This window comes from Nycticebus coucang, chromosome 9, assembly GCF_027406575.1.
Source record: "Nycticebus coucang isolate mNycCou1 chromosome 9, mNycCou1.pri, whole genome shotgun sequence".
NCBI lineage: Eukaryota > Metazoa > Chordata > Mammalia > Primates > Lorisidae > Nycticebus > Nycticebus coucang.
The window spans coordinates 69,916,636-69,933,524 of record NC_069788.1 but is presented as its reverse complement, the minus strand read 5'-3'; the positions used below and the strand labels follow the sequence as shown (position 1 = coordinate 69,933,524).

General features: G+C 36.5%; 1 long non-coding RNA gene across 1 annotated transcript; it reads right to left on the bottom strand.

The window, feature by feature from the left end:
• Nucleotides 1-221: 221 nt before the first annotated feature.
• LOC128594450 (uncharacterized) lies at nt 222-11,334 on the bottom strand. The gene is made up of 3 exons (XR_008382557.1): nt 11,272-11,334; nt 3,016-3,075; nt 222-960 (listed from the first exon to the last, which is right to left on the bottom strand). It is a non-coding gene; the product is annotated as an uncharacterized LOC128594450 (long non-coding RNA).
• Between the last annotated feature and the right edge of the window lie 5,555 nt (nt 11,335-16,889).

Sequence of the window (16,889 nt, the reverse complement as noted above, 5' to 3'; positions counted from 1 at the left end):
AGAAATGTAAAGTCCTTTGAGTAGTGCCTGGGACGTTGTAAGAACTCATAACTGTTAGCTATGACTGTTATGATAATTATCTAATGGGACCTCCATCTGTGGTTCTTGTTTTGAAGGATGACTTTCTTGTAGTCCAACAGTCATTGCCTGTTTCTTCCAATCTAAAGACATTCTCTTTGTCCCAGATAAAACAATGATCCTTTAACAAATCCTAAATAGTCACACACTTTTATGCTTGAGAGACAAACCCATGAGAAAATTATACGTCACAAAGTTTAATGTGCATTCTATAGACAAAATGACAGATTGGCAGGATGTTTCACAGAATTTTAGCAAGTAGCAAATTCTTTGAAAAGAATTTCAAGATGGCTATGCCATCACATGGTTCTAAAAATACAAACGCACACAAAGTGGGTCTGTCTTCTGTTCAAAGCTGCACATAAGTGATAGACATATGATAATATCCTTGGAATGTGACCTCACAGTAAAAAATGCCTTCTTTTTATCTCCAGTTTGTAATTTTGAAAACAAAATGCATCATTTCACAATAGGAAACCACTGGGAATGATGAGGGGTATAAACTATGTTCAAACAAATTAAGCTTGTTTAATACACTTGGAGTCTTCCATTTTTGTTTTCTCCTAGTGAATTCCATGTTCTTTGTTTATAGCTGCTGTGCAGGAGAAAAAGAGTGCCTTATGTGCATGAGAGATCCATCATGTGATTACCTGGAGGAAATTAAAACGATACACAATGTAATAAGGCAAATGGAATGTTAAGCAATTATTCAGGAAATCTGATTGGCCAATGTACAGGGCAGTAATTCCTTAGACATTCCGTTCTCGGAGAGATCTTGTACTACCCAGGGAAATGTGAAAAATTCCCTTGCTTCTAGAATCTCCATGGGACGTCAATGCAAATCAGTATACTTCCTCTTGTTCTTGTTCTGCATAAAGGGACCTGAAGGGCAAAGAACATGTGTCACAAAAGCACCACAGGAACCTATCATTATACTGCTAATAAGAATAAATGGAACCTTTGCATATATAAACAAATCACCAGGCGGTGTATATTTTCCCTCAGCTTTTAAAATCAATAATAAGTATCAGGGCATTTTCTTGGGATTAATTTACTGGAGTCTTTGCTACTTTAGTAAGAACAAAGTTCAGCCAGTCATTAATCCTGAAGAAATTCAGGATTTCTGGATTAATGACTGGTCCCTGGACTAATGTGTGCATCATTGCTCCCCCTTAGACTCCAGAGGAGGTGCTACAGAAACACCAGTCTAGTCACAGAATGAAAAAACAAACAAACAAAAGCAAAACGAGAAAGGAACTCCTAGCCCCCCCGGTTATTTACTGGAGTCAGAATTTAAACAAAATTTACCAAGTAAATTTTTTATTAAGAACCTTACAGTGTTAATCATAGCTGCAATTCTAACATTTTGAAAAGAGATTTGCAGCTGCCAAACTGCCCAGGCACCTTTTTTTGCCTCAGTAATTACTCACATAATTGCCAAAGGATCAAAAGCAAACAGTATCAATCCTCACTGGGGTCGGGTGTGGAGGAATCTGTATTATGGGGCAGTTTATTACCACTACCCACCTGTACCATCCACTTCCACGGGGTGGACGTACGTATGTATTCACTCATCCGAAGACTGGTGTGGTGAAAGAACAGGGATAATTTGAGGTAATAGCTAAATACGAATTTTAATGAGGATACTCAATAGTCATTAAATATGACATTAGACAAGAAGATGCTATTTCTATGTAAAATTGCAGTAGTTATTTTATGCCTAACTAAATATATTTATACTAGTAAAATTATTCAGTTTCTTTTGATAGTTCTTCAGATACCTTTATTAACAATTAATGAATTTGCACTTGTACTTTTTTTCTAGTTACGCTGATAGAATTAATAATTTGGTTGTTGGGAGTATCTAACGATAAAACTATGGGGCAATATGAAGGGACACACTTAGGTGCCTGCTCCTCCCCAAACCTCACAAACCTTTCCTTCATGGGACTTTTTGGGTTAAAGTATCCAGATACAAATCCATAAAGGAGGTCAAACACTAATAATGAGAATGGATGCAAAAGGTGAAATTGTAGAGTGATTATTTTTTTACATATCTTTACTGGAAATGACAGTTTTGAAAGGGTTCCATCTGTTGCTTGCTTTATTGTTCAGGGTGTACTTACTAAGGGCAAGAAAAATAAAAACTACTCAGTACCTTAGGGATAATGTGGCAAAGAAGGAAGTAGATGTTCTGCAAAAGCAAGAACTACCCCACATGCCAACCGTTTTCTACCTGGGAGAATCTCCCTTGAGTTTAGTCATCTCAAAAAAAAAAATAGCCAACAGTACTAGCTTAGATTTGAATGGTATTTTATGGTTTTCAAACACCTTTCTTGTGTAGTATCAAATATGCTCATCCACATTTTTTTGATAAGAAAACCAAAACTTGGCTCATGCCTATAATCCCAGCACTTGGGAGGCTGAGGAGGGTAGATTGCCTGAGCTCACGAGTTCGAGACCAGCCTGAGCAAGTGAAAGACCCCCGTCTCTAGAAATAACCATCCGGGAGTTGTGGTGGGTGCCAATAGTCTCAGCTACTTGGGAGGCTGAGGCAAGAGAATTGCTGGAGCCTGAGAGTTTGAGATTGCTGTGAGCTAAAACACCAGGGCACTGTACCGGGGGTGACCAAGTGAGACTCTGTCTCAAAAATAAATACATAAGGGCGGCGCCTGTAGCTCAAGGAGTAGGGCACCGGTCCCATATGCCGGAGGTGCCGGGTTCAAACCCAGCCCCGGCCAAAAAAAAAAAAAAGAACACACACACACAAAAATAAATAAATACATAAATAAATAAAAATAAAAAAACTAAAACTAGAAAAAACTGAAGGATTCTCCAACATCTAAGAAAGTGAATGAAGATTGAGCAAGTGCAAATCATAAATCAGCTGACCACTTTCTCCAGAATCTTCTCACCAGTCCAGGATCCTTCTCTCACCTTTGGGAATGTAATAGTATAGGACACAGGCTTTTCAAAATTCTCTTGAGATGTCAGATCCTATGATGGAGGTAGAAAAAAGAGACAGGTTCATGAAAGGTTAAGAAAGATAAAAAATTGTCAACTTTTCATATCTTTTCCAAGGAAATTGGAAGCAGACCCCACTGGAACAGTTATGTAAAAAAACAATGGACTCATAACTGACCTACAAGTTGAAAAGAACTTCATAACTGGTCTAAAACCAAGTAGCTATGACTAAGTAAGCTTGAATAGATGTTTCCCCTGTTTTCTCCCTTGTTTTTCAGTTGTGTTAATCAATGATATTAAAATCTACCTGACTCCCAGGATAGAAACACTTGAATCTTCAATAATTTCCTCCCCTTTAGCCCTTGTTCTGCTCACTCAGTTGTCATATGTCTTAGCCCATTACAGTTGCTATAACAAAATACCAAAGCTGGGTGGCTTATAATCACAGACATGTATTGTTTATAGTTCTGGAGATGGAGAGTCCAAGATCAAGACATGGGCAGCTTTGGAGTTTTCTGAGGGCATATTTTCTGGTCATAGATGGTTCATTCTGGACCTGTGCTCACATTGTGGCAACTCTCTCAAGTCACTTTGGTAGAGGTGCTAATCCCATTCATGAGAGCTCTATCCTTATGACCTAATTACCTCCCAACAGCTCCAACTCCCAATGTTACACTGGGGGTTAGGTTTCAACATAGGAATTTGGGGGGAAACAAACATTCAGACCATAGCACCATGTTTTTTTATCTTATTGCCCCTCTCTTGTCTTTGGAGACCCACTGGTTAATACACAGGGTCCATCCTTTATTTCTGATCTGAGGAATTGATGTAGCTCTCCTAATGCATTTCCTGCCACAAGACTGTCGCAAGTCATCTTTTTAAAATACAAGTAAAGTCATGTCAGGATGGTTCTCACATTACATAGAGCAGTGGTTTCCAAACTTGAGAATGCATCAGAAGTAACAGGAGATCTTGTTAACACAGATTGCTTAGCCTGACTCTCAGAGTTTCTCATTTAATAGGCCTGAGTAGCAGCCTAGGAACGTACATTTCTGAACAAGTTCCCAAGTGGTGGTAATGATACTGGGCCCAAGACCACACCTGGAGAACCATTCACCTAGAAAAATGCATCCTAATCCTTAATTTACATTCCAAGTTTCACTTCTGGCTAAGTCAATTCATAATTAAAATAATTGAGGCTGGTAGGATACCTTCCATTTATGCCATATGTTATGCAATTAAATACTATAACATCTCTTGTTTAGATAGCTCCAGAGTCAGATGTCTGGATTTGACTCTATACATGTCTCTAGATCCTAAGCAGTGTGACCTCCGTTTACTCAATTTTTTGCATCTGTTCTTTCTCAACTGTACAAATCAGATAATAGTACGTACCTACCTAAAAGAGAATAGATATTCAGAGCCTAGCAAGCATTAAATCGGTATTAGCTTCTGAGTGCTGCCTTTTAGATGCCAAGCCTTAGGCTATTCTCCTTCAGAAGTCTTAGTCCCAGTTCTGCAAAGTAGCCATTTCTGCACCCTTTTAAATAGAAGAAGCCCATAGAAGTTAAAGTTCTATCTGATTTATCTGATTCTACAGATGTGTCTTTTCCATTAATTACATTGATCCTATCTTTGATCATGTCATTCCCCCATTTCTGTATTCCTTGTAATTCTGTCCATTAGAAGCCAAATTAAGTAGAATTTCTGAATTTGAGCCTTCCTTGAATGGTCGTCTGCTTTGCTTCTGCTATACCACTACCTTCATCTGCCTTAGTGTCCTGTGTAACTAAACAAGAATATAAGGAACTTTCTGGCAGTAAACTTTCTAACACCCACAGTTAACTAAATCAGGACTCTGCTTAGCATCAATTCTCAAATGTTTGATGAATGTAAAAATCAAATTATAACAAAACAGTAAACTAAAATGATGTTTATATGGACTATCCATTCATTATTTTGATTATGAGAACCTAAGATGAAATTTCCCAAAGACTGTAAAGGACCTGATAACCTTGCCCTAGTGAAGGCGGAACTACATCCTCTAAACTTAAGACCCTTTGATAAAAGAGCCCACTTGGGGACTCCCAAGTGAGTTCCTCAGTTCTTTCCCCCTTCCAGAAGCTCTGGTGCTTTTTACTTCTTCTGTATTCCTTTCTCACTTCTAATAAAAGTTCTATCTTACCACACCAAAAAAAAAAAAAAAAGTAAAGAAATTTATGTTCCAATACCAAATGGCTGAATCATTAACTTGAACACATCTAGTGGAATCCAGTTAATCCTGAATCAGGTCTTGTATCAATGCTGGCTTACATTCTCTCTCCTCAATTTAAGTGTGTATGTAGGTAAAGTGAATGAAAATGAATATGATTGATTATGATAAACTAAAATTTCCAGAAACAACAATCTCTACTTTAATTCTTGACTTTAAAAAGTACTTATGTAAAAATAAAATTTATTGGCCATCATTTGTTTGAGATATCTTTTCAAAGTGTTTCTTAGATGGTTTGCTACACTAAGGGTACCTCAGTCTTCTATCTTACCTTTTATAAAAATCTTCTAAACTAGTAAACATTTCTTTTGCTCTTAAGTAGCAATGAATATATAACTTCATACTGTTACTTTATGATGCATGCCTTTAAAAAGCAGGGTTTTTTTTAAATATTTATTTATTATTTTATTTTTTTTGGCTGGGACTGGGTTTGAACCCACCACCCTTCGCATACGGTGCTGGCGCCCTACCCACTGAGCCACAGGCACCACCCAGTTTAACTTTCAAATTGTTTTATCTAAAGAACAAGATGGGACAAGTCACTCATCACATCTTTTTTTCTACTTTTAAAAATCTAGTTTTAATGTCCTACTCTAAAACTCTAATTTGAGTTTTTAAAGAAATTCAAATGTCTTTACCAGGAGGTTTATTTATCTGATTTTTAAGATAAGTAACATAAATGCTGCCTAGGATTTTATTTTTCTTCAGTTTTTGCTTACTGTCCACTTACTAAGTTCTGAGTCAACATTTTCTACATTCTTAATAGTAAGGAGGTCATGTGATAAAGTCCATGGATAACACACATAGAACTTTTGCTTCCTGCAAAGAATAATACATAGTATCTTATATCCCAATTAGGTAGAACAAATATGCTACAATGTGTAATTATTATAGCTATTATCATTACTTTTAATGAATCCATTCTTGAATTAAGGTTCTCTTTGGTTTATTCACAGTATTGTAACGACTGTTATAAAAAATGAGCAAGCTTTCAGCCATTTATAATAAAAGCTGAATGACTAAACAGACCTACATTTTTTTATTTGCATTAATGAGTTCATCCCCAAATATATATGCAATAATATATAAAATTAAGTTATAAATGTAGGGATGTGCTCCAAGTCACCAAAAAAATCTGCATGCAAATGCATAATAATCACAAATCTACAATATTACGATATTAAAAAATATCCACAATTAAATTATCATGTGGAAATAATCATAATGTTATTGGAAACTCAATTATTGTGGCAACTCTTGTCGGGAAATTAGCAGAGGATGGCAAAGGCAAGTCAGCCCTGAATTCATCAAATATATATTATCACAATATTACATGTTCACTTCGATTCCATGCAAAGACAAACATCCTCTCTCACTAGTATCTGCTCAATGCATTTGTATTATTCATGAACAACTCTGTGATCTATTATACATACAAAACTGATTGTACGCTTCTTGCCGTAGGCTATGATGCAGAGACACAGAATTAATTTTATTATATACACATGCATGATAATTGTGAAGGATTTGGTCAAATACCAAACTCTGCTCTTGTGCTCCATTATTCCACTTTCCACTTTCAAAAAAAAAAAAGGTTTAAGGTCAGCAGCAATTTCTCTTGTAGCAGTGAAACAGTAAAACTCTTTGTCATTTAGAGTAGAAAGTTCCTGAGTACTAATAAGCCCTAAATTGTGAAAAATAGTCCATGTACTGCTTTCTACCAAAGCAAATAAATACGTTTATTTTATTGATATCTAAAAACTTTAGTCCCAGAGGTATCACTATTAGAAATATTTGGGAATTGCTTGTAGGGTGACCCTATTTCTGGATAGTTCTTCTAAAGGGATGATGGGTGAGATTTTCTGATTATGTTCAAGATAAAGGATTTAAAGGTAACACTGTTTTGCAACCTCAAGCTGGCTACTCCTTCCCTGTGTCACCACTTGCTCCCTGTGCTAATTATGAACATTTCTGTTTCCTTCTCCAAATTATAAATTCCTTGAAGGTCTTTTTTTCTTTTTTTTTTTCTATCTGTCCCAAATACCTTGCAAAATGCTACAGAGTAGAAAATAAATATGTATTTCATAAGTTTAAGATGTTATTCCTGCACTGCTCACTATCCAATATTATATTTTTGGATTGGTCTATCTCAGCACTGACCAACAGAAATTCAGGGCAAACCATAAATGCAATTTTCAATTTTCTGCTGCCTAGGTTAAAAATAAAAGGTCAGAAGAAAGAGGTCAAATTAATTTTAATAATATTTTATTTAACTCAATATATCCAAATTAGTATCCTTTCAACACATAGGAAAATTAGTATCCTTTCAACTCCATAGGAAAATTTATAAGAGAGATCATTTAATGGTTCTGGATGAATCTTTCAAAATTTTCTGTGTACTTTATACTCACAAGCACATCTCAGTAGGACAGGTCACATTTAATCTCTCAGTGCATTTGTATTATTCGTCTAATGTTCACTCAGTTGGCTATTGGACCCGTGCAGGCCTATGTCTAAGTTAAGCCAGTTTAGTTCTGACTATTGTGTAATCAAGGTCAGCTGATCAGCAACTGCTTTTACTTTTCAGTCAGATTTCTAAATGTGATGCAGGGGCAGCCTCAGATTCAGAAACTCCCACACAAAGCAAATAAAAATAGCTAAGAAATAATATAAGATGTTGGGGAAACCCCTCCTTTGTATTAGTCATAGATGATTCTTCTGAAACTGATGGATGGGAATACTAGTCTTACACCTTACCCCACACTTATATTATTTGAATAAAAGGTATGTGTGGTAGAAAGAGTTGTGTAAAAGTAAGAGAACATAATTTGTAGTCAGAGAAATCTAAGATTAAATCACATCTCTGCCTATTTGTGGTAAGCTACAATTTCTAAGAGGGTCTTAATCTGTGAAATGAGGTAACAATACCTTTAGTTCTTAGGCAGGCTGAGCAAATTAAATGAGATACAATATACTTAGTACAAGCTCTGGTAGTGAGTATATTATGCACCCAATAAATGTTAACCATTGTTATTTTTCATTGTTTTTATGATTGCTTAAAGACCCTTAAAATGTCACCTAACTCTTTCAAAGTAGATCTTCATAAAAATGAGAATTTTAAAGCCAGTCCTTCTGGATTTCAGCTGGAAATATGAACCATGGCACATTTAGTAAACTTGACTTCAAAAATCTCCAAAGCACCATGTGCAGAGTCTCATTTAAAAATCTTTTTTTTTCCCCTGATATTTTCTCTTTACAGACAGACAAGGCAATGCAGTGTTCTTTAAGGGATCCTTTTCAAGATCTTTATTTATCAGGACCATCAATAAAAAAGACCCATTTGAGGCTCAAGCATGGAAAGTTACCTACTTCATTGAAGAGGAAGGGCTTTGTACAAAATCTTAAAATCACTCCATTTAAAATGTGATGTGCCCTGTTTCCTTCTTGGATTTAAATCCCCACATACATTTGACATTAAACCACCCCTCCCTTTTCTAAATATAGATGCAAAGTTACATGCTGTGCACACTTCCAGTGCAGTAACAATGGGGAGCTTTTCTGCCCCTCACCTACTGCCACACACAGAGAATAACCAAGGATTGACTGAAATGAGAAATCGAGTTTGAACAGCAGATGATCATGTATTTCTTAGAAATATTAATACGGAGTTTAAAGACTTATAAAACTATCTTTAAAATACTATTTGCTTAAATTAGATACCTTGATGACTTTCTTTTCATGTCCTTTAGGGTGAACCTGTCCCTTTGTCCCTCTCGTCCCCCTTACACTTTTGGCTTTCCTGTTCCCTAAGAAAGTGGCCATCTGCCAAATATGCAGGGATGGGTGTGGGAAGGGCACAGGGCAATGTTCCAATCTGTTTAAAATAATAATTTGGTGTTGTAGAGTCAAAACTAATTTTGTCTGTGTTTCAGGCACATGCTTCACGGGCTTAGTTAAGGTTCCCTGCAGAGCATTTATAACAACGGGCTCTAAAGCACGGCGGCTGACATATTGAAGCTTTTTCAACAAGTGGCAACACGGTTGGTAAAGGTAAGGTTAAGGAGGACGTTGTAGGAGTTCTCTGGAATTTGCTAGTCCCATAGAATTTCTGACAAGCCTATCTGCTGCTTCTCTAACTTGCTAAAACTTTGCATGCATTACAAGGCCCCGCAATTTATTTTTTTTTCAGTTTTCTTTCATCATTGGTTCTCTAATTAGTGGAATTTAGAAGCTTCCATAGCTTCACAACTCATTATCTCTTGTGCGCCCTCGCGTTAGTCCCTAAACTCTTTGATTCTATGAGCAAGTTCATTTACATCAGCCTTGAATAATCTAATGCTCTTTGTTAGCTCCAGACACTTTAGATGTTCAGGGTTAGGGCACACCTCAAGGTGCATGACAGATTCCTCTCAGAGAAGGCATTATTTGCCTCTGTTGAATTTCACTGGTAAACCCTGTGCCTTGAATGTGGTTATATTTTGCCCATTGAGCCATAATACTGAGAGATCAGTTTGTTTGGGTTTTTTTACTACGTTTCCTGGTTTTACTACATGAAATTCTTTGTCAACCCATAATGTTTTCTTTCCCCTATTAAATTCAATCATATACTACATGTGACAGTAAAAGTCTCATATTGGTATAACAAATATCTCATACATAGTCTCATATAAGGATCTCATATGTAAATATCATATTTGTATATATGAGATTGTATATGTACATATATATTTTTATTTTCTCTATACATGTACATGTGTTTATTTGGTTTCCACTTTTTACCGTCACAAAATTAAAGAGGCTTTAAATTTAATAACAATAACAATATTTAAGATAAGGACTAGAAACAAAAACCACGTAAAGAACAAACAAAGATAAATACAATCAGAAAAGAAATCAGATGATTGCTGCAATGAAATATTGAGCAATAATAATAATAATGCAAAAAAAGTTGCATTCACATTGTCAGATAAAAGTATGTCTATCACAGAATGCTTTGACTCTGAGGTTCAGTATGGAGTCATCAGTTAACTTCTTCTTTTTTTTTTTCCCAAGACTTTATATATTAATATGTAGCAAACGGTAATAAACAAGAAATTTCAAATGCACTTCTGGTGTTAGCAGGAATTTTCTTTTCTCTCCTAGGAGTCTAGGCCAGCACTGGTCGTAAGTAATGTAAAGTGAGTCACAAATGTGAGCCACCTGTGTAATCTGAAATTATCCAATAGCTACACTTAAAAAAAAATCTGATGAAATTAACTTTAATCCTCTTATTTAACCAAATATATCTAAAATATTATTCATACAAGATGTAACCAATATGAAAAAAACTTAATGAGATATGCTACCCCATTTTTTTGTGCTAATTTTTGAAATTCTGTGTGTGTTTCCACTTTAACACAGCTCAATGTGGAGCAGTCACATTCAAGTGCATTTTGGCACCTGTGCCTGGCCAGTGCCTACTGCATTAGACGGGTAATTCTAACCCACTCTGTGGCCTTTATTAGCCAGAACTGTGGAATACTGCCATTAGTAAACCAAACAAAGCTTTCCTTCTACAAAGACCGGCTGCCAAATGTTGACTGACATCTGAACAAAGAAAATGTCCTTATATTTAAGTATTGGAACTATTACTTTTCTAATACTGCGCAACGCTTGGGTCACTTCAGGCCATTTCTCATGATTTGCATTAGGTGTACTTGAGACACAACATTAATCCAGTAATAATTAAAATGATATACTGTACTATTAACATTCTCAAATCTTTAAAGCAAAGCGATCTATGCCTATAGCACTGCCCTGGCTGGCTAATTAAACAGCATACAGTTGTAAATGGCTATTGTAAGCAGCTCCCTATTTAAAAATACAGCACTTGGAAGTACAGTTTATAGTGACGGGAGCACTACCAGGATTGATCAGCTTTAAATAGAGGCCCCTGCAACACAAGTAGCAAGTTTTACCTGAGAGACTGGCATCTTGCTTTGTTGCCAACATGAGGCTTTGGCCACAGCCCGAGCTCCCGCTGAATGACAAGCCGTCAGCCTGTGTAAGCCAAATGTGCCGTGGGGGCTGAGGTTGCAGGATGGCATGGTATCCTCCCCTTGTTCTTTCTCATGTGAGTCAGCATTCCTGGGGGACACAGCCAACCATCCCAGCGGGAGGAAGACTGGCTCCACTCCACCCAGCAACCTCTAATCTGCTGTGATGGGCCCCTGAGCCAAGGGATTTGGGTGTGTAAACTCAAAGAGGACTTGGCTTCTTTCTCTCTCTATTTTTACTAGAATTAGAACTGAATTATTGGCTTCTTATTTTGGCTTTCCTTTACTTCTTCCACCACTGATAATCTCTTAGTAACTTTTCAGATTTTTGACACTAATTTTCTGTGTGCTGAAAAGCAAATGATGATTGAGCGGCCTCAATTTCTTGAAATGGAGCTAAAAGTGTGGAGGTGGCTACACCGACTGAGAGGGAGTGGCAACCTATTTGTCAATTTCTCTTCCTTTCGGGACTTCCCAGAAGAGACTTCAGATAAACTTTTTCAGCCACTAGGTGAAGGCTGCTGCCATTTTGTTTCACCTTCATTACCAAGTGCCAGTCACCCAGGAGTTTTTGTTTATGTCATCAAACATTGCTGTCCCTGCATCAAGGGGTGTGTCAAACGGTCTGGCTATAATCACAGTGCTGGTGGAGTTATTACTCAATGAACGAATGAATGAATGAGCTCACATTACTGTCAACCCAAAGTCAGAATTTCTGCCTATCTCTCTTGAGTCTTAAATTTGAATTTTAATGTTTCAAATATTATATAATAATGTAAGTAGACTATTAGGTTATAGAGCTGGGTTAGTGTATGTTACTACTTCAACTCTTCCTCCAGATTCCCAAGTTAGAAGTCAAGTAAAAATATGATTCCTTAGGTTAACTATTAGATGGAAATTAGAAAAAAAGTACTGCTATATCAGAAAAGGAATCAGATCTGTAGCTCAAGGGTGAAATTGTGGATGGTGAAATCTGAATATTTGCTCAGAATAATTCCTGCAGGTATTCAGATAAACATATACCTGAATAAGTAGGAAGATATTTATACTCATGATTTTCAATCCATATAATTTTCAGTTATCTAAAGTTTCTATTTAATCTGAATAATACATACCAGAGTATGTTTTGTTAATCTCTATCTCTAGAGTATGACTCAAAAGACAATATACTACACCTTGGGTGTGTTCAGACACATAGCTTTCCAATGCCTCAACTTGCCCAAAGGAAGAATGAGCTAGCTGATCTCCAAAGAGATGCCCTGCAGTGATTAGATTAATTAGATGACTAGTATGGGCTCAAACTCCTACCATATTTTATAAGTACTTCTGGACAATCTCCTTTGATTAGAGTGGTCTCACGACAATAGTTCAAACTGTCAGAACTCGCAGGGTGGCCACATTCAAATACTGGAGGTCACGATCCAATCTAGAAATGATGTTGATTGAAGTATGTCCCCTAGAGTAGAAGGTAACTTTCCCTGCCAGCTGCTTTGCATAGTTTAACAAATAGGAATTGGGAAGTTCCACGTGCAAGCATTACATAAATTAAGGTTTCTGTGTAAAATTTGATTTATGATAGTAGTAAAAAGCCAAGAATAATCTTGCTTATATGTGGAATCAAACAGAGTCAAACTCATAGAAGCAGAGATTAGAACGGTGGTTGTCAATGGCCATGCTGTGGGGGCTGTCCAGAGATCTTGCTGGAAGGGTGCAGAATTTCAGTTAGGAGGAGTAAGTTCAGGAGATCTATAGACAACAGGGTCAACTACAGTTGCTGACAATGTATCGTGTACCTGAAAATTGCTAAAAGAGTAGATTTTAAATGTTCTTGTCACAAACAGTAAGTATGTGAGGTTATGAATATGTTCATTAGCTTGATTTAGTGATGATTCCACAAACTATACATGTATCCAAACAGCTTGTTATAGCCCATAAATATGTACCATTTTTCTTTGTCCATTAAAAAAGTAAACACTGAAATTAAGAAAAGCACTAAGGAATAAGGAGGCAAAGAAAGAATAGGGAGAGAGGCAGAATAGCATTGAGCAGCCCAGTTTCTGTTAGAATTTCCTCCGAGATATTTTGTGGAATTAGTCAACTTTGCAGGCTATGTATCATTTCACGTGTAATAATATCAAAATTAAATGGGACTAAAACAATACCCAAATATTCAGGTGACAAGCACATAGCTTCTACCTTTTCGGATTTAGATAAATTACTTTCTTATAAATAATTTAGCACAGTAGCTAAATAAATAGAGCATTTTTCAAAGAAAATATTTTCACATCATACAGACATTGGAAATGCAAAGTGAAACGGAACATGCCCATCAGTGTTCCGGCCTAAGATGCTTCCCTGTTGGAACCATATTACATAACTATGTTACTAAAACAGTTCATTGAGTATCACCTCCCTAATTTATAAGTAATAGCGTTTATTTGAACTGATTCTAAATTGTTATTTATCTTCTTCATGTAATTAGTTTTTACACAGGCATAAATAAAATTAGCATCTATACCATGAAATATCTTAAGGGAAACTACAATTTCCTTGGAGATCTGATGAAACAAAATAATCACTACACATAGATGGATGTCTGTGTGTGGTTAGCTAGTACACAGTCACAGAAATACAGACTTCTATTTTACAATTATTCAATTATCTACACTTCTGATGATATTCATTGATCTATCTGAATCAACTCTTATTTCATTCTGGTCCTTCTAAATATCATCATATATCACTCTGAATTCTTACAGAGATGGTTGGTTTCTCCTGCAGGAGAATTTGAATCTCTAAATATTGACTAAACCCAGTTTGACATATATTTCAAACCATGACTAATTGTAGTGATGCATTTTATCTAAAAAGAAGTTCAAAATGATCTCAATATCTTAGAGCCCTTACCATCAGTCTCAGTAAAAACAGATCAATGTAAAACAATATAACAGAACAGCAAACATAAATACTGAAACCTAATTTGTAGAAGTTTGGTATAAATGCAACACCTACCATATATAGAAAGGGACATTAAAAATAGCTTTCTTTTCTAATAAGTATTCCACTCCTGCTCCTTGGGAAAAGGTAAACTGAATTTTAGATTAAAATCTACACTGTGAAGTTACTAAGAGTCTTACACATGCAAGTTTATGGTGAAGAGGAAAATGTTCTTTTTGGTAATATAATAGAACTAAAAATCAAATGGACATGATTAATGCTTGATTGTATACAAATAGCATCACTGCATCTTGTCAATTCAATACAGAATTCAGTTAACTAGATATTTTATGAATATAAGCAAAAAAATAAAATGTGAAGGGAATTGATCAGCTATTTGGGGGAAATACAGATTGGAACATTATTGTGATTGGGTTATAACATTTTGGCTCTAATATAAATCAAGGCCTGCATCATTGTCACAGAAATATTAGAATATGAACAGAAGTCTCATTGTGATTTCATGGACGGTTCTCCGCAGCAGTGGCTCATTGTTTTATCTGTATCATAACTCTTTTTTTTTTTTTTTTTTTTGAGACAGAGTCCCATTATGTCACCCTGGGTAGAGTGCTGTAGCATCACAGCTTACAGCAACCTCAAACTCTTGGGCTTAAGAGATTCTCTTGCCTTAGCCTCCCAAGTAGCGGATTAAAATAGCCGCCACAATACCTGGCTATTTTTGTGATTGCAGTTGTCATCATTGTTTTAGTAGGCCCGAGTGGGGTTCTAACTCACCAGCCTTGGTGTATGTGGCCAGCGCCCTACCTACTGAGCTACAGGTGACAGGTGTATCACAACTCTTTTATCTTCTTGTGACAAATCTGCAGTAGTGTCAGAAATATGAGTCATGTCCTTAAATACCATGTATTTATGAGAGAAACTTCAGAAAGCAAGTTATTTAATGGACTATTGGAGGAAATTTAAAAACTCAATACTGAATAATTTTTGGTAGGATTATCGTGCTTCTTCTTGATTCTCTCTCAGAGACGTGCATAAAAAACATCCAAGATTTTTGGCTCACTATAGGCAAGACAAGTTAAATGAGCTAACTTTCCAGGTCCGAGGTGGTGTCCTGCCTGATATTTCAGTTCTGGAGTCCTGATTGATGATCTCTTGCTGCCTCTAGGTAATGGAGACTTCATTCCCCCTTTCCTCATAGCCATTCTGAGCCTCTGCCCATCCTTTGTGTCTTTCCCATCCAATGTACATAATGAGCAGATCAGTAGAATTTTCCATTTCTGTCTCTTCGTTGTAACGTCTTTCTGCCTTTCACTAATCTATTTAGGTCTCTTGCCCAGTCTTGCCTTTTGACATGATGATGTGACACGGGAATACTACCAAAATAGTTTAACAACAGCACTTCCTTCAAGCCAGATGTGTGCCATGTTTTAACACCAACTGTCTCTTTGAGTTCTCCCAGTAACCACACAAGGTAAATATTATTATTCATGTCATTTTACATGTATGAATGTTACAACAAAGACATGTAACTTACTGGGCATAATGTTAAAGGAATTTGTTATTTTTTATTTTTCACATCCTCTCACATGTGTTTTATGAGACTTATCTTTCTCCTGTCAAAAGAAGAAACTTTTTGACAGATCTTCTAATGTTTCTGGTTCCAGGCAAATAATAAAATCAGTTTCGGTTCAGTGATTTAAAAGATCATCTCTATATAATGGTACTAACTTAAAATTCAGTAAGTAAAGGTAATAAGAAGGCTTCTCATGTAATAAGAAGGCTGTTTACTCCCCCACCCTCCATCTTGCCACACACACCTCATACTGTTCCTTTTCTTCCTTCTCCCACTGAACTTGGATTTGGACACTTCAGGATGGGAGAGAGAAGTTTGGAAAGAGGAGAAAAGAGCAGAAAGTCTCACTAGGCAAGTACCACTGGGAGATTATGCTGGTGCCTGTTGAATTTGGTAGATACATGTATTTCAGAGGACTGCTGTGAGGGTCATTTTCAGCATCTCTTTCTACATTTCTGGGGATTCTTCCTCAGCAATTGCCTTAATTTAGGCAAATGCATCCCTTCTTTCAAGTCAGGTGGCATTTCCCCATCAGGTGGGAACAGCTTTCCTTCTCACAGTGAACCTTAATCTATTCTTCTGAGTTAGACTACTTCTACCCACTACCTCCAGATTGCATTTGAATCACCATACTCATCAAGATGACTCACCGTGGAGTATAGATTAGTGGCCTCTTCTGTTCGTACTCCCTTTAGGAGTTTGTCTTCAACAGAATCTAAAATAATCCCAGGCCAGTTCTCCCATGCAAACAGCTGCATTTGGGATGAGAGGTGGATTCACAGGAATTACCCTCAACCTCTTTTTTTGACTTTTGGTCAGAAAAGTGTTGCAAAACTGGTTTTCCCCACATTTTTGCTTTATTGTGTGCCACTTATTGACTAAGTGGTTCCCATTTAACATTCTGTTATTGTTTAAAACATCTTGAAAACTTTAATAAAGATTAAGCAGTTTTAGAAGTGAGGATGTGCTTTCTGTCTTTTGCTGACAACACACAGCCATGGTTTTGAAA